Genomic DNA, 26,113 nt, shown 5'->3' on the forward strand with positions numbered 1-26,113 from the left:
CCACATCTGTCATTTTAACAACTGTCCTCCTTTAAAACAACTGGTTACAATATTATGACTTGTGTTTTTTTCCCCTCTGTGGCCCTAATATTCTATCATTTTATATATAGCCTTATAGTCTATGGGAAACTGTAAATTATCTAATGATAGCAACATCATCTAAAAATCATTTTTTATCCAAAATCATTGAAATTAATGATCACAAACGTTTAAATAATAACAGTGGGTCTAGTTATATGTGATAACAATGTATAGTGAGCAGTGAAATAACTATTGGTTTCCATTTGTGGTGACTGCTGACTGACATTCGGGATGAGATTAAATAGATCCTGGAATTTAGCCTGGTCTGGAGCAGGCTAGCTCCACAGAATAAATCTCCATGGTAATTTATACCATAACATATCCTCCTGCCCCCTATCCATCTTTAGTGCAACCGGATTACGGATCAATTGAGCCAGGATCACCAAGATATCCTGGCTTAATCCCTTATCCTAGTTTTGTGCAACAGGCCCCTGGTTAAATAAAGGTGAAATACAAAACATACAAAAAATACAAAATATGACTATATCTGCGCAAATAACATACATGCATATATTCATGAACACAAAATGAGGTCAGTCAAACTACAGATGAACTTGGATGCTGTAATCTGGAGCATCCAAATGAAACATGAAATACAGTATGTCTGGTAGAACATCAACCACAATGTAAAGGTAACACTCCACTTGTTATGAATTCAACAACTCAGCTGGTGAAACCACATTCCCATAAAGTATCAGGATGGCATCAAACTGAGAGACATTCTCCAAAAGTCTAAAACCCACACCCGGAAAACACAGGGTGAAAAGGGCCAAACAGAAATAATAAACCTCAGCCATTCATCATCCATCTTGGAGGCATTGACCTTTTCTTTTCAAAACTTCCCTCAATTGATCTGCCCTGTTGGCAGTGTAGTGTGGCATGTTGTCTCCTCTGTGCTGAGGTGGCGCCGTCGCCCACAAATCAAACATGGCCGCCAGTGGTTGGTGTTGTCAGTCTCAGTGGCGTTGAGCGGGTGCCAGCGATGGAATTCCTTCGCCGGCGTTAGCATTCAGTCTGCATAGGTCACGACCAGCAGGCTTTTGTGTCCCACCGACCCTGTGTCACCGCTGTGTGGTAGGGGGATACAAATGTGTCGAGTCAATGAAAGTCTCTCTCACACACACATTGACACACACACACACACACACACACACATAAGCACACACACACACACACAATCACTTAGTTATGGAGTGTCATTCAGAGACCCAGTTAGTGAGTTAGACAGAGGCTTTCAAAGAAAGACATTTACAAAGAACCACATGGTTACACATCCACAGTCATATGTTCACACACAGAGACAAAACAGAAAAATGTGTCCTCATTCCCCAATACTGGAATTGTGTCTGTTTTTCAATTTTATGTGTGGGTGTAACAGGGCTGTTAACAGCTTAACTTTCTCAACTGTCTGACTGCCCCATACTGGGCTTGAACCAGTGATCCTCTGCTTCACAACACAGGTGACCACCCTCCTAGACAATGTCCCAATGGGTTGAGCATGTCCTTAACTCCGTTGCATGGGCAGATACATATTTGAATGCCACCGTGATGGTGATTGTCACAGTCATGACACAGCTTGCCATTGGCATCAATTGGTTATGAAGCATGACCATATAGAAATGATTGAGATAGTTTTGTAAATTGGTGTGTGGTGGGGTAATATTTATAAGTATATAATACTTTTTTTAAAGTAATATATACAGTACTATTCAAAAGTGTGGACACACCTACTCACTCAAGGGTTTTTCTTTATTTTACTATGTTCTACATTGTAGAATAATAGTGAAGACATCACCACTATAAAATTTCACATATGAAATCATGTAGTAACCAAAAAAGTGTAAAACAAATGAAAATATATTTTATATTTGAAATTCTTCAAAGTAGCCACCCTTTGCCTTGATGACAGCTTTGCACACTCTTGGCATTCTCTCAACCAGCTTCACAAGGTAGTTTCCATTCTTTCTGGGAATGCTATAAAGTCTGGATGTTGTGGGCAGAGCTAGAAAGTTGGCTATCAGAAGTATTACAATGTAAACTTGTCTGTCTGCATATTTCAAGACGTCATTTGGGGGTGTAGTGAAAACCCAATTATTTTCTCATCACTCATCTTGAAAAAATTTATATTAACAACTTGGAAGTCAATCAATCTGCCATAATTGACACAATGGAAAAATCAAATTATTTATTATTGAAATATTGAAATAGCATGGACGAACGAGAAAAACAGACTCCTAGAAACCTAGGAAATGAGAAAATGCCATACAACATTTCTCCAAAGGACATGATACGCAATAAGAGAGAGAAAAACAGACCTTCATTTCATTCATAACATCTGAATGTGTAAAGCCAACCACCATTGACCAATCTAACTACACCAAGTTTACAGTAGCCTGATCACCCTGGCCCAATCTCCACAGGGTGTCACAGCATCTAAAAGCTTGTGTGAGGGATGAGATCAATGGAAATAAGACAGAGGACAGATACAAGTTACCTCATAGATCATACATCCATATAGATGGCATCAGAGTTCTACTCAAGAGGACAAGTTTCAGATACATCCCAAACATGGATTCTATCGCATTATTCTATCACACATTCAATAGTCAGTCCTCTGGATAATGAAGAGGCACATTTTGGCCCCTCATAGGAAGTACTGACCTTTAGGCATTGTCTTGGGCCAATTGCCATGCGGCCAAAGGTGACAGAGAGTACATACATTAGGGCCCAGCCTACTAATCTACTAGTATTACTAGTATTACTTCTACCAGCACTACTACATGACTGACCGAAACCGTGTACGTTTCAGTGAGCTTTCATTGTATGATGACTCATGATTCATAACAGGTCTGTGCCAAGACCTGCGATATGGTATAATCCGCCATAAGCTGTCGTTACATAGCCTATCTTGTCAAACAGCATGTCAGCTATATACCTTAGCTATTGCAAAGGAGCATTCAAATAAAGTGAGACAGATTTCATAAATATGTTTGTTCATGTCTTTTTGCGTATCTTTCTCTAGGTGTGTCTGTCTGTAACCTCAACTATTCAATTAAGGGGAAAAACAGCCCAGTGGTTGATTTTGAAATCCCCAACGTGAGTCACTCTCTCATCCCTCTAGCCTCTCCAAACCAAAGCCAGGGAGTATAACAAAGAACAAAACTAAGAGAGAGTTAGCCAAGCTATTTCATACAGCCATAGAGATTGTAGCCTCAGCGCAAGCTAGCTAGCTGGGTTTATCATGTTTTAGCTGGAAGAGAGGTGAATCAATTCAGTGGAAACCCTTTAACACGCTTTGACTATGTAACAGTAGCGTGTACTCAAGACATTTTATAACAGGTCAGAACTATAAAAAAAATTATATATATATATATACACACACACACACACACACACACACACACACACACACACACACACACACACACACACACACACACACACACACACACACACACACACACACACACACACACACACACAATGCCTTCGGAAAGTACTCAGACCCCTTGACAAAAAACAGAAATATTACATTTACATAAGAATTCAGACCCTTTACTCAGTACTTTGTTGAAGCACCTTTGGCAGCGATTATGGGGAGTTTCTCCCATTCTTCTCTACAGATCCTCTCAAGCTCTGTCAGGTTGGATGGGGAGCATTGCTGCACAGCTAATTTCAGGTCTCTCCAGATATGTTCGATCGGGTTCATGTCCTTGAGTGGCCCAGCCAGAGCCCGGACATGAACCCGATTGAACATATCTGGAGAGACCTGAAATTAGCTGTGCAGCAATGCTCCCCATCCAACCTGACAGAGCTTGAGAGGATCTGTAGAGAAGAATGGGAGAAACTCCCCAAATATAGGTGTGTCAAGCTTGTAGCGTCATACCCAAGAAGACTCAGTAGTTTGCTTGAACAAAGTACTGAGTAAAGGGTCTGAATTCTTATGTAAATGTAATATTTCAGTTTTTTGTTTTTGCTTTGTCATTATGAGGTAGTGTGTGTAGATTGATGAGGGGGAAAACACGATTTAGTCAATTTTAGAATAAGGCTGTAACGTAACAAAGTGTGGAAAAAGTCAAGGGGTCTGAGTACTTTCCGAAGGCATTGTGTGTGTGTGTGTGTGTGTGTGTGTGTGTGTGTGTGTGTGTGTGTGTGTGTGTGTGTGTGTGTGTGTGTGTGTGTGTGTGTGTGTGTGTGTGTGTGTGTGTGTGTGTGTATATTTTTTATTTTAATTTTATAGTTCTGACCTGTTATAAAATGTCTTGAGTACACGTTACTCAACATGTTTCCTCCATACTTGACACTTGGCATTCAGGCCAAAGAGTTCAATCTTGTTTTCCTCAGACCAGAGAATCTTGTTTCTCATGGTCTGAGAGTCTTCAGGTGCTAATGGCAAACTCCAAGCGGGCTGTCATGTACCTTTACTGAGGAGTGTCTTCCGTCTGGCCACTCTACCATAAAGGCCTGATTGGTGGAGGGCTGCAGAGATGGTTGTCCTTCTGGAAGGTTCTCCCATCTCCACAGAGGAACTATAGAGCTCTGTCAGAGTGACCATCGGGTTCTTGTTTACCTACCTGACCAAGGCCCTTCTCCCCCGATTGCTCAGTTTGGCTTGACGGCCAGCTCTAATAAGAGTCTCGGTGGTTACAAACTTCTTCCATTTAAGAATGATGGAGGCCACTGTGTTCTTGGGGACCTTTAATTCTGCAGACATTTTTTGGTACTCTTCCCCAGATCTGTTGCTCGACACAATCCTGTCTTTGAGCTCTATGGACAATTCCTTCGACCTCATGGCTTGGTTTTTGCTCTGACATGCACTGTCAGCTGTGGGACATTATATAGACAGGTGTGTGCCTTTTCAAATCATGTCCAATCAATTGAATTTGCCACAGGTGGACTCCAATCAAGCTGTAGAAACATCTCAAGGATGATCAGTGGAAACAGGATGCACCTGAGCTCAATTTCGAGTCTTGAATAGTTTCCAAAGGCACTGTATATACAATAATAATACTAATAATACATATAGCAGCATCAGAGTAGCTCCAAAGTAGCTCTCCATGGCATCAAAATATACTTTTTTAAAGCCCTCGTTTAAAAAGCTATTCTAGTGTTTTGTTGTATGGTATGTTAAATGCAGAACATGCTTCTCTTTCTCAGGGCCATTTGAATGTAGGCATTGGCCTGTGCTATACCACCTCTCCAAGCTTCAGAGAGAAATCATATGAACTGGATATGAATTAAACAATATGTCTAACCTTTGTGTGTGTGTGTGTGTGTGTGTGTGTGTGTGTGTGTGTGTGTGTGTGTGTGTGTGTGTGTGTGTGTGTGTGTGTGTGTGTGTGTGTGTGTGTGTGTGTGTGTGTGTGTGTGTGTGTGTGTGTGTGTGTGTGTGTGTGTGTGTGTGTGTGTGTGTGTGTGTGTGGGAGAGAGAGAGAGTGTGTGTCCACCTCCCCTCTTTTCTCTCCAGCTCCCATCTCTATTCTTAAAGCTTTATTATAGGCAGAGGCCTTAATGCTCTCTCCCTCTCTCTCACTCACTCACTCACTCTCTCCCTCTCTCTCTCACTCATTCTCTCCCCCCTCTCACTCTCTCTCACGCTGTCTCTCTCTCTTGCTCTCTCTCAGACATTAAGCACATTGCCTTGCTGCACATCACATTACTCCCAACCATAACACGCTTTTCTTTGCGGGGGTCTTCGATGTCTACCCACTCTGCTCCCCTTCCTCTGCACTGATCGCTCCATTACACACACAGACATCACACACACATACACACACACACACACACACACACATACACACACACACACACACACACACACACACACACACACATACACACACAAACACACACACTGCACGCCGCGGGTCACTAACGGAAAGACGGATATACTCGCCTCCGACACCATCACTCCCATGCGAAACGGAACCTCTCCCCTCCTCACTCTCTCCTGTTCTCTCATTTTCTCTCTCCCGTTCCATGTCATTTGGTTCCAAAGCCTTAGAAACTGTCTCTGTCACAGTTGCCGTGGCATCTCCGGGTAATTGGGTTTAAAAATGACACCTTCTCGTGGAGTGAGAGAGAGGGAAGTGCAATTTAGTGTCTTCTAGGGCACAAGGGTGACGTGTATATTCAGTAAAGATCTATGGGATGGGATAGAACTGACTGAAGTTCAGTGTTTAGTAATGAGAGGAGAGGTCTGTCAGAGATGTCACTGAGCAGGGAACTTTGTTACCATAGAATGCTCTAATCTATTCCATATTATTCTCTATACCAGTATGATCTCTGTTTTCCTAATTTGTTATGGTAAATCCATACATTTGAAAGGAACATTTGTGAGACTATTCCTCCTCATAAGGGGAATACACACACACACTCACTCTCACATACACTCACATCCAAACCATGGCATCACGGGGCGGCATCTCTGTATGTTCTCTTAATGTCATGCTGTATTGAGATGAAGGGAAGGGCTGCAGTTGAACTGAGTGTTTCTGGCTGTAGCAGAGGACACTGTTTCAGGCTCATAGGCAGTGCCAGAGGTCTATGATTTGTGTATGTGTGCGTGTGTGCTCGTATGCGTGTGTGCGCGTGCATGTGTGTGCGTGTGAGTGTGCGTGCACTGGGAATAGGGCTCTGACAAGCCCCATTTACATTCATTAGAGGTCCTGTTGTTGCCTCCAACTCCATATGGCAGCGATCCACAGCTGTCCCTGCCACTGTGACTTCCTATAGATCACGCTCATCAGAGGGGAGAGGCCACTAATCAACAGCAAAATGTCTGCACACAGAGCCCCCGCAAAGCACAGAGCGGTAAGGGAAGTGTGGAGGAGGTAGTTGAAGTGTGGAGGAGGTAGTTGAAGTGCGGAGGAGGTAGTTGAAGTGTGGAGGAGGTAGTTGAAGTGTGGAGGAGGTAGTTGAAGTGCGGAGGAGGTAGTTGAAGTGTGGAGGAGGTAGTTGAAGTGTGGAGGAGGTAGTTGAAGTGTGGAGGAGGTAGTTGAAGTGCGGAGGAGGTAGTTGAAGTGTGGAGGAGGTAGTTGAAGTGTGGAGGAGATAGTGGAAGTGTGTTTGCATGTGTGTGTGTACACTTATTTGTGTGTCCATTTCTAAATACTCATGAGAGCCTCATGCAGTTCTTAAAAGGGAAAATGATCAAATACAGGTACATGGCATGATAAGAGTGAGTCCCCTGAGGCTTCCGCCAAACACAAAATGCTTTGTAAATGTATGCAGTGTGTGTGGTTATGTGTGTGCATGGCTATGATCTTACTTTTTTTTAAAGAATAAAGGCTCTTTTCATTATATTAGGCCAGACTATCGCGTGTCATTCTACCAAGCACATCTCCTCTAGCCATTTCCTACTGTGATGATCAACCCATCTAACCCGCCTGTTAGTCCTAACTTTCCACTGGAAACATTCTCCAAATGTCCCAGTTAAGTTACACTTCACTTTTGCCTGACTCACTCTCTGAAGGAATAAACTTGATAAAAGCTGTTTCCTCTGTAGAATCCTCTCGCTGTCAGAGCTTAGTAGACTATATACAACACTGCCTTTCACAATGATGGGAGCAAAATGAGGGATTGGGGCTATGAAATACAGAAATAGTGTCTTTACCACGCAGCAGACGGGTTTCAACGGTTGGCGCAGGTAGTGATGACTTTTGAGTGGTTTGGTTTCGTGAGCTCGCTGTCACAGGAAGCTTAATGTCACTCGTCGACAGTGTGAGGTAACAATGGAGGACAAGCGACGGTGTTTAGCAAAGTGACTTCATCACTCCGAGCCACAGATCAATATGGAACCGTGCGGAACGACAAAAACTCAGAGAGTTTCTCTTAATCATACCATAATCAAATGGTACTAGTTCAATATAGACATGAATCTAATACGTTCTTCTATTAAACATTTTCTGAAACAATGTATCAAATTAGGTTACAATGCATTACATATGCAGGTATTTGCATATACTGCAAATCCATTTTCTGGACACCGGATGAAGTTAGCCTAAATATTTTTTCATTTTGTTAAGACACTCCAGTACTCAGGCCAAATTATGGATAATTACTTTTTTCATCTCTCTCTCTGTACTTAAAATGTTATCTAGAATAAAATAACATATTTAAGGATAAGCACACAATTGTTGTTGAATGTAGATGATTCTGAAAGGGATCATGTTTGGGGGGCATGTGGGATGGCAGTTAAAGAGAAGTACACTGACTATAGCCTACCAATCACCATCTCTTCAAAGTAAGTTACTACAATAAGTCCAGTTTGTAACATTCTCTATAAAATGGGCTTTGAAATGATGTGTAATTCAATGTAGTGAGATATGAAATTATGGATGTACTGTATGTTAATTTTAAAGGCGATGTCAAAGACTCCAGCTACCCAAGACATAGACTGTTCTCTCTGCTACTGTACAGCATGTGGTACTGATGCACCAAGTCTGGAACCAACAGGACCCTGAACAGATTCTACCCCCAAGCCATAAGACAGCTAAATAGATCATTAAATGGCTACCCGGACTACCTGCATTGACCCATTTTTTTACTAACTCTTTTGCACTGACTCTGCGCACACACTGGACTCTACCCACACATTCACACATACTTACACTAACACCCCAGCACACACATACACACACACACACACACACACACACACACACACACACACACACACACACACACACACACACACACACACACACACACACACACACACACACACACACACACACACACACACACACACACACACACACACACACACACACAGTCTTGTACAGCTAACCTTGTGGGGACATACAATTCAGTCCCATTCAAAATCCTATTTTCCCTAACCCCTAACCCTAAACCTAACCCTAATCCTAACCCGTACTCTTACCCTAACCCTAACCCTAACCCTAACCCTAACCCAAAAACCTAAACTTTATCCTAACCCTAAACCTAACCCTAGCTCCTAACCCTAACCCTACAACTAACCCTAGCTCCTAACCTTAATATTTAACTTAATTCTAACCCTAACACTAATTCTAACCTTAACCCTAAACCCCCTAGAAATAGCATTTGACCTTGTGGGGACTAACAAAATGTCCCCAGTTGGTCAATTTTTACTTTGTTTACTACTACAAGAATAGTTAAACACGTCCACACACACACACACACACACACACACACACACACACACACACACACACACACACACACACACACACACACACACACACACACACACACACACACACACACACACACACACACACACACACACACACACACACACACACACACACACACATTCACACTCACCACATACACTGCTGCTACTGCTCCACATACGCTGCTGCTACAGCTCAGTCTATCATCTATCCTGTTGCCTAGTCATTTTACCGCTACCTATACACTGAGTGTACAAAACATATGTCCATGACATAGGCTGACCAGGTGAATCGAGGTGAAAGCTATGATCCCTTATTGACGTCACTTGTTAAATCCACTACAGTCAGTGTAGATGAAGGGGAGGAGACGGGTTAAAGATGGATTTTTAAGCCTTGAGACAATTGAGACATCGATTGTTTATGTGAACTATTCATAGGGAGAATGGGCAAGACAAAATATTTAAGTACCTTTGAACGGGGTATGGTTCTAAGTACCAGGCACACGGGTTTGTGTCAAGAACTGCAACACTGCTGGGTTTTTCACTGTAGTGATTACAACTTCCGGCGCCGGAAAGAGATGGCCGCCTCGCTTCGCGTTCCTTGGAAAATATGCAGTATTTTGTTTTTTTATGTGTTATTTCTTACATCGGTACCCCAGGTAATCTTAGGTTTCATTACATACAGTCGGGAGGAACTACTGAATATACGATTAACGTCAACTCATCATCGTTCCTACCAGGAATATGACTTTCCCGAAACGGATCCAGTGTTTTGCCTTCCACCCAATACAATGGATCTGATCCCAGCCGGCGACCCTGTGCGACGCCGTAAAAGGGGCAAACGAGGCGGTCTCGTGGTCAGGCTTCGGAGACGGGCACATCGCACTCCACTCCCTAGCATACTACTCGCCAATGTCCAGTCTCTTGACAATAAGGTTGATGAAATCCGAGCACGGGTAGCATTCCAGAGAGACATCAGGGATTGCAACGTGCTCTGCTTCACGGAAACATGGCTAACTCAAGAGACGCTAACGGAGTCGGTGCAGCCAGCTGGTTTCTTCATGCATCGCGCCGACAGAAACAAACATCTTTCTGGTAAGAAGAGGGGCGGGGGGGTATGCCTTATGATTAACGAGACGTGGTGTGATCATCATAACAACACACAGGAACTCAAGTCATTCTGTTCACCTGATCTAGAACTCCTCACAATCAAATGTCGACCGCATTATCTACCAAGGGAATTCTCTTCAATCATAATCACAGCCGTATATATTCCCCCCCAAGCAGACACATCGATGGCCCTGAACGAACTTTATCTGACTCTTTGTAAACTGGAAACCACACACCCTGAGGCTGCATTCATCGTAGCTGGGGATTTTAACAAGGCTAATCTAAAAACAAAACTCCCTAAATTCTATCAGCATATCGATTGTGCTACCAGGGCTGGAAAAACCCTAGATCATTGTTATACTAATTTCCGCGACGCATATAAGGCCCTCCCCCGCCCCCCTTTCGGAAAAGCTGACCACGACTCCATTTTGTTGATTCCAGCCTACAAACAGAAACTAAAACAACAAGCTCCCGCGCTCAGGTCTGTTCAACGCTGGTCCGACCAATCTGAATCCACGCTTCAAGACTGCTTCGATCACGCGGATTGGAATATGTTCCGCATTGCGTCCAACAACAATATTGACGAATATGCTGATTCGGTGAGCGAGTTCATTGGGAAGTGCATTGACGATGTCGTACCCACAGCAACGATTAAAACATTCCCAAACCAGAAACCGTGGATTGACGGCAGCATTCGCGTGAAACTGAAAGCGCGAACCACTGCTTTTAACCAGGGCAAGGTGACCGGAAGCATGACCGAATACAAACAGTGTAGCTATTCTCTCCGCAAGGCAATCAAACAGGCTAAGTCCCAGTACAGAGACAAAATCGAGTCGCAATTCAACAGCTCAGACACAAGAGGTATGTGGCAGGGTCTACAGTCAATCACGGATTACAAAAAGAAAACCAGCCCCGTCGCGGACCAGGATGTCTTGCTCCCAGACAGGCTAAACAACTTTTTTGCCCGCTTTGAGGACAATACAGTGCCACTGACACGGCCCCCTACCAAAACCTGCGGGCTCTCCTTCACTGCAGCCGAGGTGAGTAAAACATTTAAACGTGTTAACCCTCGCAAGGCTGCAGGCCCAGACGGCATTCCCAGCCGCGTCCTCAGAGCATGCGCAGACCAGCTGGCTGGTGTGTTTACGGACATATTCAATCAATCCTTATCCCAGTCTGCTGTTCCCACATGCTTCAAGAGGGCCACCATTGTTCCTGTTCCCAAGAAAGCTAAGGTAACTGAGCTAAACGACTACCGCCCCGTAGCACTCACTTCCGTCATCATGAAGTGCTTTGAGAGACTAGTCAAGGACCATATCACCTCCACCCTACCGGACACCCTAGACCCACTCCAATTTGCTTACCGACCCAATAGGTCCACAGACGACGCAATCGCAACCACACTGCACACTGCCCTAACCCATCTGGACAAGAGGAATACCCATGTGAGAATGCTGTTCATCGATTACAGCTCAGCATTTAACACCATAGTACCCTCCAAACTCGTCATCAAGCTCGAGACCCTGGGTCTCGACCCCGCCCTGTGCAACTGGGTCCTGGACTTCCTGACGGGCCGCCCCCAGGTGGTGAGGGTAGGTAACAACATCTCCACCCCGCTGATCCTCAACACTGGGGCCCCACAAGGGTGCGTTCTGAGCCCTCTCCTGTACTCCCTGTTCACCCACGACTGCGTGGCCATGCACGCCTCCAACTCAATCATCAAGTTTGCGGATGACACTACAGTGGTAGGCTTGATTACCAACAACGACGAGACGGCCTACAGGGAGGAGGTGAGGGCCCTCGGAGTGTGGTGTCAGGAAAATAACCTCACACTCAACGTCAACAAAACAAAGGAGATGATTGTGGACTTCAGGAAACAGCAGAGGGAGCACCCCCCTATCCACATCGACGGGTCAGTAGTGGAGAAGGTGGAAAGTTTTAAGTTCCTCGGTGTACACATCACGGACAAACTGAATTGGTCCACCCACACAGACAGCGTTGTGAAGAAGGCGCAGCAGCGCCTCTTCAACCTCAGGAGGCTGAAGAAATTCGGCTTGTCACCAAAAGCACTCACAAACTTCTACAGATGCACAATCGAGAGCATCCTGTCGGGCTGTATCACCGCCTGGTACGGCAACTGCTCCGCCCACAACCGTAAGGCTCTCCAGAGGGTAGTGAGGTCTGCAGAACGCATCACCGGGGGCAAACTACCTGCCCTCCAGGACACCTACACCACCCGATGTCACAGGAAGGCCATAAAGATCATCAAGGACAACAACCACCCAAGCCACTGCCTGTTCACCCCGCTATCATCCAGAAGGCGAGGTCAGTACAGGTGCATCAAAGCAGGGACCGAGAGACTGAAAAACAGCTTCTATCTCAAGGCCATCAGACTGTTAAACAGCCACCACTAACATTTAGCGGCCGCTGCCAACATACTGACTCAACTCCAGCCACTTTAAAAATGGGAATTGATGGAAATTATGTAAAAATTAACCACTAGCCACTTTAAACAATGCCACTTAATATAATGTTTACATACCCTACATTACCCATCTCATATGTATATACTGTACTCTATATCATCTACTGCATCTTGCCATCTTTATGTAATACATGTACCACTAGCCACTTTAAACTATGCCACTTTATGTTTACATACCCTACAGTACTCATCTCATATGTATATACCGTACTCTATACCATCTACTGCATCTTGCCATGCCGTTCTGTACCACCACTCATTCATATATCTTTATGTACATATTCTTCATCCCTTTACACTTGTGTGTGTGTATAAGGTAGTAGTTGTGGAATTGTTAGGTTAGATTACTTGTTGGTTATTACTGCATTGTCGGAACTAGAAGCACAAGCATTTCGCTACACTCGCATTAACATCTGCTAACCATGTGTATGTGACTAATAAAATTTGATTTGATTTGATTTGTTTTTCACACTCAACAGTTTTCTGTGTGTATCAAGAATGGTCCACCTCCCAAAGAACATCCAGTCAACTTGACACAACTGTGGGAAGCATTGTAGTCAACATGGGCCAGCATCCCTGTGGAACGCTTTTGACACCTTGTAGAGTCCATGTCCCAACGAATTGAGGCTGTTCTGAGGGCAAAAAGAGGGGTGCAACTCAATATTAGGAAGGTGTTCCTAATGTTTTGTAAACTCAGTTCATGTACTGTACATAGCTACCTCAATTACCTCATACCCCTGCACATCGACTCCGTACTGTTACTCCTGGTATATAGCCATAGTATTATCACTCACTATGGTTATTTGTGTATTGTGTATTTATTCCTTGTGTCACTATTTAAAACATGTTTACGATTTTTTGTCTTTATCTTTAACTTTGCATTGTTGGAAAATAACCCATAAGTAAGCATTTCACTGTCAGTCTTCACCTGTTGTTCACGAAGCGTGTGAAAACTACAATTGATTTGATTTGAAGTAGTTCAAACGAATGAAATTTTCAAAGGTTTTTGAGAAGGAAAAAAAAGTTCACTTTTTTTTTAAGTAACAGAAAATAAAATTAAAAACTCAAAATGGATAAGTACTGTAGATGCCAAAATGTAACTTCAGCCCGTGGTGCCTGGCCTTAACCAATCTCAGTCTTTTCTAGCTATTCTTCTCTCTCTCACTCTCACTCAAACTACACTGCTCTTAACTAGTGGATATACGTAGATGTTGTGTTTGGGGAGCATACTGGCAGAGGATGGAATACGTAGATAAGATTCTCGCTCATGTCACCCACACTCTGACAAGGACAAACGCCAATGGACTGACTGACTATATTTTATAGCACCACTCAACCCCAGTCTTTCCCAGGACATTGTCAGAATGAGGTCACCCTGATACTTCCTGTTTGAACTCAAGCAATCAGAACCCCCCCGGGGACGGGGCCTATGACTGCTGCCACGCGTGGGACATCGTGTGTTTTCTTGTGACAGAGACACAGTGTGTGTGGGGGGGATTCTGTCTCTTGGTGTGACTGACTGGGATGGGAACGGCAGTGAGGACACAAAGTCCCCGCCTCACCTTTGACCTTAAGACTGGATTAGCTCTGAACACACAGACCCTCATGCTAATTGTAGCATCCTCAGGAAATAGCCTCTCTTTTCCTCTCTCTTTACCCATGTATCTCCCTCTTTCCCACTGTCACTCATCATAAACAGCCAAGTAGTTGTCCTGTCGTTGGTTAGATGTGATGTGAAGTCGGGTTGATTTGACGTTTCTGAGGAAAGGTTCAGACGCCCTCACTGTGTGGTTTCACTGGAGAGGATAGCGTGTGTCCTGTAGCAGTTCTCCTGTGGTCGTTTGTAGCGACCGGAATTGACACAAAATGGTCTGCAGTCGCTCTCCCCCATACAGCCTATGGCCCACTAATCAAGAAGCTGACAGTCTGCTTGTCTCTCTCATTAGCCCTCCAGTGTCTTTATGTACCGGGCATAATCACACACTAACCCTCCCACACTAACTCTGGCCACCGTCCACCCACCACCACACACATGTCTGGGTTGGTAGAGCGATAGTAATTACACCCCGTTTTAACGATAATTAGCATCCAGCTGGAGACCTAGTCTTTGTAAGTCTCTATAAAATAAATTGCCTAGAGCTACTGAATACTACAGTAGTCTGGTCTTCTGGGCTTTGCTTTTAAAAGTGGGTAGTTGTTGTTGTTCGATTATGTGCACGTTGCGTGTAGGGGAAAGGTCCGTGGCATTAGGATCAACTGTCACATCGATTGACATGCGCAAATGAACATCGAAATGGCGGCAACGAGCGGCGTGTACGTGGTTCATGTGTACACAGCGTGGTCTGTGTGTGTACACTGTGATGCTGAGTGAGTGGAACCTAGGAATGTTGCATTCGAATGCTCTGGAATCTTGGAGCTCTGGAGTCTTTTGGAACGCGTGAGTCCCGTCAAACGTCTATATTCTGTGGAATCTGTGAAAGCCACAGGGTTTGTGGACTTTTTCCTCAGTCGCTGAACCCTTTGTTGTCGTTCTGTGCTTGAGAGAGAGTGGATGCCAGCGTGCGTGTGTCATTAAAACATGCTCTTATTTTGCCATCTGCTCAAGCATGTTGTCTATCTTTCTCTCTTCGTTCTACCCCCCCTCCCTCTTTGTCCCTCCATTCCTCTCCATCTCTCTCTCCCTGGCTCTCCTTCCTGCACACCGAGGCCAATTCACCTTATGACAGACGCGTGGACAGATGTTCCCCAGGCGATACACATCCTCTCTCTCTCTTCCTTCCCCTCTTCCCCCTCTCCATCCCCCTCTCCCGTGCCCTGACATGATGAGTAGGACAAAGCTACCATCCCAGGCGTCCGTGTCAGCAGAATGCGTGCTGAATGAGCCTGCCTTCCCCTTATCTCCCTACAACACAACACAGCCACCACCGCCCGTACCTGTTCTCCCTCATCTCCTCGCTCCCCCCGTGCTCCCCGGCGTGGCCAATTGGCATCCCTCAGAGCACCAGGGGTTACTGTTCCCAAGGGGGCACGCTGCCCGACCTCTGACCCTTTCCCAGGATTCTCCTCTGCTGGCCGGCTCTGGGTTGCATTTTATGCTCCGTAAATCTCCCTTCTCTGTCTTTCATCTCCAAGCACAGAGCCGTTCTCTCTGTTCTCCCCCGACAGCACTTCAATGTCACAGCACGCTCTGGCCTTCTGTGGACTGGTCTGAGTTGATACATGTGTCAGTTAGTGTGTGCTGTGTGTTGGCATGTGTCTGTGTGATTCACAGCACCGTACGTGTGCTGTGTTTCTATTTGTCCTGTGAGAGAAAAATACAATCAGCTGTCAAGCAGCTGAGACGAGGCGACCTTGAAGTGGTCAACCCTGCAGAACAACCATTTAGTCTCAAAAAGCTTAGCACTAGTGTGGAGGTAGTTCACATGTGATCCAACTGGGTACGTGTATATGTGCGTGCTTGCAAGCCTGTGCCTGTGCCTGTGTGTGTATGCGTGTGTGTGTAGGTGTGTGCGTGTGTGTGTGCGTGTGCGTGTGCGCGCGCGTGTGTGTGTGTGTGTGTGTGTGTGTGTGTGTGTGTGTGTGTGTGTGTGTGTGTGTGTGTGTGTGTGTGTGTGTGTGTGTGTGTGTGTGTGTGTGTGTGTGTGTGTGTGTGTGTGTGTGTGTGTGCGCTGACCTCGGGGCTAATGATGGTACGGCGGACCCTCCAGTCATCACACAGCGGTCTAGCAGCAGAAACAGGAACATCCTAATGGCCTTACCAATGTTACCAATGAGAGAACACTGGAAGGGAACAGCACCAGGATGCTCCCAGGGCTTCTTTTCCCCACATTAAATAATAACTGTATTTCTTAACCACACACACACACAAAGAACACATACACAGACAGACAGACAGACAGACAGACAAACAGACAGACAGACAGACAGACAGACAGACAGACAGACAGACAGACAGACAGACAGACAGACAGACAGACAGACAGACAGACAGACAGACAGACAGACAGACAGACAGACAGACAGACAGACAGACAGACAGACAGACAGACACAGACATATATACAGACAGACACACAGACACAGACAGACACACAGACAGATAGAAAGACAGACACACAAAAACAGACACACACACTAAGATGTCCCATATGGTGGTGGATCTTTGATGATATGGGCTATTTTGTTTCCACTGGTCCTGAGGCCCTTGGTAAGGTCAATGGCAGCATGAACATGACAAGTACCAGGACATTTTAGCCAAAATTCTGGTTGCCTCTGCCAAGAGGCTGAAACTTGTCCGCAAAGCGGTCTTCCAGTAAGACAATGACCCCAATCACACATCAAATCCACATAGAAATGGTTAATAGACCACAAAATCTACATTTTGCAATGACTATGAGTCTCCGGACTTGAACCCCATTGAAAACCTGTGGTTTGAATTGAATAGGACAGTCCATAAGAGCAGACGAAGGATCTGGAAAGATTCTGTATAGAGGAATGGTCTCAAATCCCTCCTAATGTGTTCTCCAATCTCATAAAACATTTTAGAAAAAGGTGTCGTTATCCTCGCAAGGTGAGGGTGCTGGCGTATTGAAAACAGGGTTGGAAATTATTTTGGCCCCTATCTTTTATAGATGTATTTTTTATTACTTGTTAAACAAAATCTCTTTCTCTGAGTAATTGTATTAGTATGTCACGTTCTGACCTTAGTTCCTTTTTTATGTCTTTATTTTAGTTTGGTCAGGGCGTGAGTTGGGGTGGGCATTCTATGTTGTTTTTTCTATGTTTGTTCTGTGTGTTATATTTCTATGTGTTTGGCCTAGTATGGTTCTCAATCAGAGGCAGGTGTCGATCGTTGTCTCTGATTGAGAATCATACTTAGGTAGCCTGTTTTCCCACTATGGGTTGTGGGTAGTTGTTTTCCGTGTTAGTGTTTTCACCATTCGGGACTGTTTGGGTTTTCATTTTGATTCTCTTGTTCTTTTTGTGTTTTGTATTCATTCTCATTAAAATGTATTATGGATACGTACCACGCTGCATTTTGGTCCTCCTCTCCTTCCACCAACGAGAATCGTTACATAGTATTAAATAATATAATTTTCAAATGTTTTGAAGCACACAATATACTGTAGGTCAGTCAGTATTTGCATAATTTTTTTTACAACGTTTTTTTTGCTCGTCTTTATCAAGGGTGCCAATCATTTTGGACCTGACTATCATTTCAAAAGGAATCTCATCGTAGCCACAAACGGTAGCACCTTATCCTTACATGTTCATAGCCTACACGCCACTAATGGCTAGTGCTAATGACTGCAGGAAGGGGTCTCCACACAATCCAAATGACGAGCTCCAAATGACGAGCTCCAACTGAAGAGAAGAAAATAAGGGAACGGGGATTAAAGAGAGAGAACTCAAGGGACGAGTGAGAGGAGGGAGTCTAGAGAGAGAGCCGAGGCAGAGAGAAGAGACAGACAAACAGGAAACAGGAACAATAGAGATCGAGGAAGAGAAGAGCTGAGAAGAACCGCATAGGGGTTTTAAAATAGGAACATGTTTCCTCTTACTATTTGTCAGATGCAAAGTGGTTATCCAATTCTATGCATATCCATCGCTGTCCCTGTCATAACTACCTGATAGAGCACTGCTGCGTCATCGTCCCAGTGACTACATGTTAGCCAAACACAAAAACCAAAACAGTGAATCAGCACTGGTTTGAGAGGCCTGGGCGTACTCCTGTTTCTCTGAGTCACAGACCTGACGAGTGGCACTCAGGGAGCAGCACTGAAAGAGTGACATCCAGATCAGAGGAGGGAGAGGATACTCATGGTAGAGGGGTTCCTAATGATCAGGAGTCATCTCTGGCATCAAAGTTAGAGAGAGAGAGAGATCATTTAAGAAGGAGGGCGAGAGACAGGGGGAAGAAAGAGAAAAAAACGACAAGAAAAGAGTGTGAGAGAAAATTAAAGCATACACAGTACATAATGAAGAATGGATTGTGCAGTGGTATAAAGTACTTAAGTAAAAATACTTTAAAGTACTACTTAAGTAGTTTTTTGGGGTATCTGTACTTTACTATTTATATTTTTGATTACTTTTACTCCGCTACATTCCTAAAGAAAATAATGTACTTTTTACTCCATATATTTTCCTTGACACCCAAAACTGTTACATTTTGAATGCTTAGCAGGATAGGAAAATGGTCCAATTCGCACACACTTATCAAGAAAACATGCCTGGTCTTCCCTGCTGCCTCTGATCTGGCGGACTCACTAAACACAAATGCTTTATTTGTAAATGATGTCCGATTTTTGGTGTGTGCCCGTGGCTATCTGTGAAAAATGAATTTAGGGCCTCCCGAGTGGCGCAGCGGTCTAGGTCACTGCATCGCAGTGCTTGAGGTGTCACCACAGACCCGGGTTCGATTCCAGGCTGTGTCACAACTGGCCGTGATTGGGGGTCCCATAGGGCGGCGCACAATTGGCCCAGCGTCGTCCGGGATAGGGGAGGGGTTGGCTGGGGGGGGCTTGTCTTGGTTTATTGTGCTCTAGTGACTCCTTGTGGTGGGCCGGGTACCTGCAGGCTGATGTCGGTAGTCAGTTGAGCGGTGTTTCCTCTGACAGTTTGGTGCGGGTGGGTGTTAAAAGCGCGGTTTGGCTGGTCATGTTTCGGAGGACGCATGACTCGACCTTCGCCTCTCCCGAGGCCGTTGGGGAGTTGCAGCGATGAGACAAGATCACGATTGGATATCACAAAAAAGGGGGTACGTTTGTTTTTTGTTTTTTTACCATCTGGTTTGCTTAATATAAGGAATGTGAAATAATGTATCCTTTATTTTAACAATTACATTTACTTTTGATACTTAAGTATATTTTAAACCAAATACTTTTCGACTTTTACTCAAGTAGTATTTTACTGGGTGACTTTCACTTTTTCTTGACTCATTCTCTATTAAAGTATTTTTACTTTTACTCAAGTATGGCAATTGGGTACTTTTTCCACCACTGAGATTGTGTGTAGATTACTGTGATCTTTCCATAACTGTGACACTTCAACCTAACAAGTGCTCTTCTTTATAACAAGCCAGCCAGGTGAAAGTGACTCACCATCGCTGAAAAGCAAACCCAACACTCAGTAACTGTCACAAACAACAATTGTACATCACTCCTCCAACACAGGGCCCTTGTATTGTTTGTAACAAAGCATTCATACAGTCGTCTCCTCTCCAAACAATTTTTCTCTCTGTCACTTCCAACCCTTTTGTCTTGACTTCTGACTGCCCTCTCTTCTTCGTTATTTCCAGAATGTTCTTTACTTTAGAAATGCTCAAATTACCTTTGAAGTGTCTAATTCAGTAAAGGCAGAAGAGTAATAAATAATTGTTTGCTATGTCGTCTTCATTGTTTGGGAGGGTCTATCGATTCACATAAGAGCGTAGATGCGCAGTCATTTTCTTCTGCAGTGACAGCATTGAAATGCAATTGCTTTGATTCCATTGTGCCTGGGAGACAGTATATCATGGAGTCTACAGAGAGAGAAGGGATATGTGGTGTCACCTCTGTTATTTTTCTCACTCTATTTATGCCAGAGCATATTGATATATTGATTAATTAAAGCAATTACAGAGAGGGGGGAGGAGGGGGTGAAGACACTTGTTTGCCAATGGATTATTTACGGCAGTACATGAGTTTGTGTGATAGGGGAGTGGGATGTTTTTGTGAGCATTTGTGTGTGTGTGTGTGTGTGTGTGTGTGTGTTTGTGGGAGTGCGTGCATATGTGTGTGTGTACACCTGGGCATCAAATCAAATCAAAGTTTATTGGTGGCATACACAGATTTCCATATGTTATCGCAGGTGCAGCGAAATGCTTGTGTTTCTAGCTCCAACAGTGCAGTACTAGCTAGCAATAGAAAACAATACATACATAATCCAAAAAGTAAAAAGAAAGACATTTGTCAAAATTAATACATTGTATGTGGGCATCTGTGCGTGAATAATGCATGGTTTGGCTGGTATGGGCGTGGGTGAGCACGCACGTACCATCGACTTGCATGTTGGCATAACTGTGTGTTTTCTCTGTGTGTAGCTATGTGTGTCTGTGTGTATGTTTGAAGCAGGTTGGAGAGTTATGCTGGAAACCATTTAAATTGAGTGTAATCGTCTTTCATGTCATTTTCCCATTGTTTGCTCTTTTTCCTTCATCTGGATGATGTAATCACTTGGTATCTGACAAGTATAGCAATGTCATGCGCTCTAGTTTGTTGTTCTTCTTTCTCACACACACCCACATACCCCAAGTGAAAGTTCAGGGTTGGGAATAGTGGAAAATGGCTGCTTAGGATTCAAGCCCTCTTACGTAACACTTGGTGTGTGTGTATGCTGAGTGCAGTTGGTGTGTGTGTGTTAACTGTGTAGTTGTGTGTCATGTTTTATGGGTGTTCAAGACTTACCCAAACCCCAAACCCTGAGCTCTGAAGCTGAGAGAGAGCAAGAGAGAGAAAGAGAATATGAGAGAGAGAGGGAATGTAACTGTTTGCATCGATGTTACCTCACAATCTACCCCTCTCTCTCTCTCTCTCTCCCTCTCTCTCCTTCTCTCTCTCTCTCCCTCTCTCTCTCTCTCCCTCTAGCTCTTGTCTTTCTTTCTCTCTCTCTCTCTCTCTCTCTCCTCCCTCTCACTCTCACACAATTCTTAGTTCTCTCATCCCAGACTTAGTTCTCTCCCAGGGAGATTCTTCTCTCACTCCTTCACTCCCCTAGGCACCTCACCACTCCTATACAATCCAAATTATTCCCTTCAACCGTCCCTCTCTCTCACCCTCCCTCCTTCTCCTCCTTCATTTCCCACTCTCAGTCCCAGAGGACTGACAGAGGATTTGGGTATCGGTGTGTGTGTGTGTGTGTGTGTGTGTGTGTGTGTGTGTGTGTGTGTGTGTGTGTGTGTGTGTGTGTGTGTGTGTGTGTGTGTGTGTGTGTGTGTGTGTGTGTGTGTGTGTGTGTGTGTGTGTGTGTGTGTGTGTGTGTGTGTGTGTGTGTGTGTGTGTGTGTGTGTGTGTGTGTGTGTGTGTACGTGCGTGCGAGCATGGGTGCGTCTGTGTGTGTGTGTCTGTATGTTCCTCATCTTCTCAGAGGCCACTAGTAAGTGGGACCTGATTCCAGGAAGAGGTAAACACGAAAATTCAGGGAAGCAGACTGGGTCCACACATTTTGGTTACATGTCAACACAACTACTCTGACCTCCTGAAGTAATTCTAAAGTATATACTAAAGTATACCTCTACAGGGAAGTGTTATGGAACCCTTTGTATGGTAAGCATCATTAGCTTCTCTTTCAGCTCCGTATGCACACTAGCTATCTCTCGTACAGTGCAGTAGCTCCAGCCTCGTCCTCGGGCTCGTCCTCAGCCTCGTCCTCAGCCTCATTCATAATGTATCAAACACAGCCATTAGTATCTCATCTCCAACCCCCTGCCTGCCTGACAAACACAGAAGCCACATTCATATTTAACGCCATGGCTACGTATCAAAACAGGCAGTTATCAAAATATGTCAACTTCTTTTTTGGATAGGGGGCTTGTAGTAATTATGAAGCACTCAGCGATTCTTCTAGTGCTTGTTTGGCCTAACACTAATTGCCTATGTTTGTAATCTCACGTACAGAGACCGGAGAAGAGAGCATGATGGAAATATTAACACGATTTCACTTTAAAGGCCGAGATAAGTATCTGCAGAACGGCAGAGCAGAAAGAGCACCGAGTTTCTAAACCCAGAGGCCCAACATCGCAATACTTCTGGGAAGGCTTTGTGAAGCATACTCGACAGACCAGGGTTTGGGGTCGATGGGAGAAGTAAAAGAAATCCTCCTTAGTTGTTCATTTTCCCCAAATCTAAAGGCACAACGTAGATTCTCAAGCCAATGTCTGAAGTAGCTGAACATGTTGTTACTCCAACCTCGTTGAAAGTGACATACTGACACGTTTTCATTTCCATCCCAAACAACTTTATATTGAAGGAGTGCCTTTGATTTGACGGCCGGGCAGACACGCAGTTCGGCGTGAGATGACAGTGAGACAATGCCACCATGACACTGCCTACAAGCATGAGCAGGGATTTCTATTGGAAAAGCAGTTTCTAGACATCTTCATACTCTACTGTTTTTGGATAGAGGTTTAACTGTAACACAACCTATAAATCCAGTTAACGTGAGAGAGAGATTATTATTATCAGTAGACTCTTTTGCAAAGCGCTTGGTCACGCTTTATATAAAGTAGGGCTCTAAGCACCCTGGAAATAGACCGTATTGGCATGAGTATATGGTAAGTAATGGTAAGTAGCGTAAACTGCAGTGTAAATCCTGACTTCTGTTAATCGATTACGTGTGAAGGCTGTGGAGGAGATGGGTGAGGTTTCTTTGCAGGTTGGTTGGGGAATGTCACGCTTTGGGCTATTGGGCAAATTGGAGTTGTGGCAACAATACACACACCAACACACACATGCAAATAGTACTGTATACTACATTGATACCAAACTGCCACATATAAACAGACACGCATGCTCCCATAAACACACAAACAAGAATCCCAACAGATCTTGATCCGTGCTCCCATGAATTTGCCGGTCCGGCAGAGAAGAAATCAACCCATTATTTAAATTCACCACACCACATGAAGCAAAACAATCTGAAGCATTGATTGACATGGGAGAATGCGTCTAAGGTATTAAAACCACCTTGCTGCAAATCTCTTTACGCATTCTACTCTTGAATATTACAGCTAGCATTGGTGGAGGTAGTTTAGCACAAGCCTCTCTTTCTTCTACCGTTCATCCTCAAAGTCGTGTGAATATGGATGGTGGAGCACACAGTCCCAGACATGCAGGTAATGATTTCCCTGGCCCATTGGTATGGGTGGACGGTAGGAATGCGGTAAGCAGACTGTGGCCGGCCAGAAAGTGTGCAGTAAGTGTGCAGGGCCGGTGGTCATGCATATAATCTCTGTGAGGATGGAGCTATGAAAGATGCATGGCCCTAGACCAGCCCAACTCCAAGACACACAGACAGACACACACAGACAGACAGACACAGACACACACACACGCACGCACACACGCACACGCACACACACACAGAGAGAGAGAGAGAGAGAGAGAGAGCATCAGGATCAGTCCATTGCCCACTCAGCCATTCACCCCTACATGACTGTCTTTTTCCTCCTTCTCTGTTCTTACGTCTCTTGTTCACCTCCTCTCCCACCTCTGTCTAATTGGGTTTGATCACTCCATGTCAAGGTTGAGTTTTTTCAAATGATTGACTGTAGCAGGTGTGTGTAGTGTCTCTGTGTGAGAAAGAGATTGTGGTGAGGTCAAAGGCAATCCAGTTTTGGTCCTGTATGGCTCGCTTGCTACGCCAGGGTTGTGGGTTTGAGTCCCGGGCGACCCATACGTTAGAATGTACGCACGCATGACAGGAAGTCACTTTGGATACAAGCGTCTGCTAAAATGGCATATTTCTATCCAAGGGATTAGTAGACCGAGGTGAGGTCATGCTGCTACTGGGTTGACACTTCAGACTGACAGTCGCGGTATGCACCCCCACTGTCTCTGTGACCTCAGGGCGAAATGTCAACCCCGTCACGTGACGGTGAGAACCACCAGGTGGGTCCTAAATCACGGAGCTGACCACCCCAAGTTAACTGTCTACCCTGAGGGTGTTCTAATCATATACACAGACGCACGCCTGCACACAAACAGACAGAGAGAGAGAGAGAGAGAGAGAGAGAGAGAGAGAGAGAGAGAGAGAGAGAGAGAGAGAGAGAGAGAGAGAGAGAGAGAGAGAGAGAGAGAGAGAGAGAGAGAGAGAGAGAGAGAGAGAGAGAGAGAGAGAGAGACACACGCTTCCACCTGAGGATGGTGTCTTACACACATGCTGCATACCACAGATACCACAGTAACAACCTGTCCCATGAGACCGCCTGGAAACCCCAGAGCTCAGAGCTTAGCACACAGTTATATGAGAGAGAGAGAGAGAGAGAGAGAGAGAGAGAGAGAGAGAGAGAGAGAGAGAGAGAGAGAGAGAGAGAGAGAGAGAGAGAGAGAGAGAGAGAGAGAGAGAGAGAGAGAGAGAGAGAGAGAGAGAGAGAGAGAGAGAGAGAGAGAGATGTTATTGTTGATCATAGTAGGTACACATGCGCTATGTTTAGCGAAGAATGAATTAGGAATAAACTAGGAATAAACTAATCAGCTGAATTGGTCTGTAATTAATGTGCAGATAGTTTGGGTTGTGTAGTTAAATTATGTTGGTTATGTGTTTATTACTGTTTATAGACTGCTGTTGTTTATTGTCCCACTCAGTTAAAGTTGCCTCTTGGGGAAAAATAGAATTGATTGATTTGAATATTGTTAGGCAATAGTCTATAGTGATGAATATGTCCCTAAATAATGAGAAACGTTCCTAACAGTTAGGTGGTCATTGTGTTGATGCTTGTATAGTGCAACGCTAACTCTTCTCCAAATTTCACTGAAGATACGCTAGATTGATAATGAACAGCAAATACACTATACATACAAAACAATGTGAACGCCCTTCAAATTAGTGGATTCGGGCTATTTCAGCCACACCTGTTGCTGACAGGTGTATAAAATCGAGCACACAGCCATGCAACCTCCATAGACAAATATTAACAGTAGAATGGCCTTACTGAAGAGCTCAATAACTTTCAACGTGGCACCGTCATAGTATGCCACCTTTCCAACATGTCAGTTCATAAAACTTCGGCCCTGCTCGAGCTGCCCCGGTCAACTGTAAGTGCTATTACTGTGAAGTGTTAATGTCTAGGAGCAACAGCGGCTCAGCTGCGAAGTTGTAGGCCACACAAGTTCACAGAACAGGACCGTCAAGTGCTGAAGCGCATAAATCATAAAACTTGTCTGTCCTCGGTTGCAACACTCACTACCGAGTTCCAAACTGCTTCTGGAAGCAACGTCAACACAAGAACTGTTCTTCGGGAGCTTCATGAAATGGGTTTCCATTGCCGAGCAGCCGCACACAAGCCTAAGATCACCATGCGAAATGCCAAGTGTTAGTGGAGTGGTATCGCCACTCTGGAGCAGTGGAAACGCATTCTCTGGTGTGATGAATCTGGCAGTCTGACGGACAACTGAGTTTCGCGGATGCCAGGAGAACGCTACCTGCCCGAATGCATACTGCCAACTGTAAAGTTTGGTGGAGGAGGAATAATGGTCTGTGGCTGTTTTTCATGGTTCTGGATAGGCCCCTTAGTTCCAGTGAAG

At 44.6% G+C, this 26,113-nt stretch overlaps 1 long non-coding RNA gene across 3 annotated transcripts in view; it reads right to left on the bottom strand.

Annotated features, from left to right (window-relative positions):
- Nucleotides 1–26,113, bottom strand: part of LOC139538519 (uncharacterized) — a 285,749-nt gene that overhangs the window by 250,754 nt on the left and 8,882 nt on the right. The window lies entirely within an intron of this gene.

This window comes from Salvelinus alpinus, chromosome 14 (genome assembly GCF_045679555.1).
Source record: "Salvelinus alpinus chromosome 14, SLU_Salpinus.1, whole genome shotgun sequence".
NCBI classification, from domain to species: Eukaryota; Metazoa; Chordata; class Actinopteri; order Salmoniformes; family Salmonidae; genus Salvelinus; species Salvelinus alpinus.